The sequence below is a fragment of the Otolemur garnettii genome, unplaced genomic scaffold (assembly GCF_000181295.1).
Source record: "Otolemur garnettii isolate 467f Iridium unplaced genomic scaffold, OtoGar3 scaffold00012, whole genome shotgun sequence".
NCBI classification, from domain to species: Eukaryota; Metazoa; Chordata; class Mammalia; order Primates; family Galagidae; genus Otolemur; species Otolemur garnettii.
Genome location: NW_003852407.1, coordinates 16,635,479 through 16,638,357, shown reverse-complemented (window position 1 = coordinate 16,638,357; position 2,879 = coordinate 16,635,479). Strand labels below are relative to the sequence as shown.

Here is a 2,879-nt window from a genome sequence, read left to right as displayed (position 1 = left end):
GGCAGATGTATTCACATTCTGTCATTGAAGGTGGGTGTTAATACTCCAGAGACAGTATTTTTTCCCCTTCTAGTTTTCCTGAAAAATTTCAAATAATCTGTTTAAGTTTTGACTGAAGTACTGTTACTGCTTAATTGCTGGCAGTACAGATGAGAGTATTAACAAAATTCTGCTGGTAAATATGGCTCACCATCTATAGTCATCCACAGGAAATTCATGAACTGTACATCCTATCTCCTTTATAGGCAGTGCCAATTTTAATGTAATAACATGCATCAGTAGACCCTTTATCCAGCTTTGTCCAAAAGTGAAGTCATCGAGGATAATTACCTGGAACTTTAGAACTTTTTAAACTTTCCTGATTAAAAAATCTTTCTAAAATATGTTATAAACATCCCTGCTATAAAAAGCCGAGATTACCAAGCAGAATGTGTTCTTGTAAAAATGGGTCATTATTATAAACACCAGCCAAGTACTGGTCAGTTAAACAATGAAATCTTCAGAAACCATGTTTCCATCCCATGTGTGGAACCCAGTGTTTGTACTTGTTAATTAAATCAGTAATTTTAATTCTGTAAGTGATACATATTTTTTATTCATGTTCAATACCAGTAGTGGGTGAATATTGGGTAAAAGGGAGATACCATGCACAACTTCTTGGCTTGTCTCAAGCATCTAGAAGGATTGAGAGTATTGTTGAAGAATTGGGAAAAAATCAGATTTGGGAAGAAATCATAAGTTTATTTTGAACTCATTGAGTTTGAGATTGCTTTGCAACATTTAAGAATAGATCTGAATAGGCAATTTGTGTGTATGGGGGGGGGTGCCCATGTGTGTCTGGTGCTCAAAGGGGGTAGAGGGAAACATTTGTGAGTCTTCCATACATCTAAGTTTGGAAACTGGAAGTGAATACTGAACGGTAAGAGGAAAGTGCCTTGAAGAACTCTAACGTGCACCAGTTGAGTGGACGAGGAAGGGCTTGCGTAGGATGCAGGGAAGATGTCAGAAAGATTGCCGGAAACGAGGCAGTGCTCTGTCAGGGAAGCAGGCAAAAGGGAGCAAATGGTCAACAGTGCCTGAATCTGCTGAGAAGTCAAGTAAAATGTGGCCTGGAAGAACCCACTGGATTTTTCAACTTGAGTGATTCCCCCCTTCTGTGAAACAGAACAGGAACAGGTTTAGGGATGAGTTGGAGGAAGTAAATGGGGGCAGTGTAACAATCTAACTTTGGAGTCATAGAATGAGTGAGTCTGTGTAGAACAAAGAAGACTAATCACAGCTCTTTGGAAAGACATACTTTCAAGAGGGAAGAAGGAAGAGAAAGCTGAGAAAAAGATGAACATCAGGAAGAAACCCAGGGAAGCACTGCCTCAGAGAACAAACAGTAGGAAATTTCTAGAAAGAGGAGTCACCAGCAGTGCCAAGTATTAATTGTGGAGATATCACAGGGTGAAGCCTGAAAAATAGGCCAAAAAAACCTGAGTCCTAAGAAGTGATTAATAGTCCTTCAGAGAATTTGGTCCATTAAAATGGTGAGTACATAAGCCTACATTGCAGTATGTGGAGTGTGGATTAGAGGCAGGAAGAGTAGAGTCAACCTTTAACAAATTTGTTAGGAAAAAAAATTGAGGAAAATAAAAACGTCTGGTTGGTGTAAGGAATTGAGAGGATGGTATTCTTATGATTCTGTTTTGTTTGCTTTTAGAATAAGGCCAAATGAGCAGATTGTAAGATGGGGAAGAGGTCCTTGGAGAAGGAATAATTGAACATAGGAGAAAGAAGGGAATTGGTGGAACTTTATACTAAAGCTGGAGAAAGAAAAAATGAGATCAAGGACATAGAGGGTTAGAAAGGAAAGGGGATATTTGTTTTTCTGCAGCTGAAGTGATGAAAGAGGTTAGGTAAAATTTAAGCCACAAGGAGTTTGGGAAGCAAACATTTATGGCAGTTCTAATTGGCCTGCTACTTTTGCCAGCAACTTTCATCAGTCTCAGATCTGAGGTGGGGAAGGGTGACGATGTATTCTCTACAGAGTCTGGGATTTGGGGGTACATGGAGAGCAAGGACAGGGAGGTGAGAGAATCAAAGGCGTCTGGTATTTCTCATCTTTACGTCATTTTTTATAGCTGTGAATGATGGACAGATTGGTCTTGAAACTCACCTGCCATTTTTTCCAAGTTTTTAACAGTGAAATTGGAGAGACCTCAGAATATTTTTCTTCCACACTCACAATGTTTCCTTAGTCTTTCGGTGTTTTGTTTTGTTTGGTTTTGGCCCTTGACACCAACACTCCTCCTCCACCAAACAGCACAGTCATTATGCTGCTTTGGCCTCATCTGCCAGGAATTCCCTCATCTGTCTTTCACAAAAGCCACAGAGAAACTTGCCATTTTGATAGAATGTCTATGAACCTAAAAGAGAAATACATATTTTCCAGAGCTTAACCTCTCAGGTGAAAGCTCAGCAAATACATTAAAATCACCAGATAATAAATTTGGTTTTTAATGTTCCATAGGCAGTAATTCCTGAGACCGTGTTCCTGATACTCCAACCATGCTTAGCTCATTGATCTTCATCAGGGAGAAAGGATATTTTCAGAAATCAAACCAGTGATTCCCTTTTAAATAAAATATGTTCTGACTTCTGGGCATTTGGGGATAATAAAAATATACCAGGAGAAAAAATATAGCAAGGTATATGTCATATATAGAACATTATTGTTAAAAGCCGTGATAGGAGGAAGGCTCCTATAAATGCATTAAGACCTCATTTTTCTAGAGGTCATGTATTCACTTATAAGGAATACAGCCAAGAAAATGTAAGAATGTCTTCTAAGGCTTGGCGCCTGTGGCTCAAGCGGCTAAGGAGCCAACCACATA

General features: G+C 39.1%; 1 protein-coding gene across 1 annotated transcript in view; it reads left to right on the top strand.

The window, feature by feature from the left end:
* Nucleotides 1-2,879, top strand: part of MAPRE2 (microtubule associated protein RP/EB family member 2) — a 94,860-nt gene that overhangs the window by 56,596 nt on the left and 35,385 nt on the right. The window lies entirely within an intron of this gene.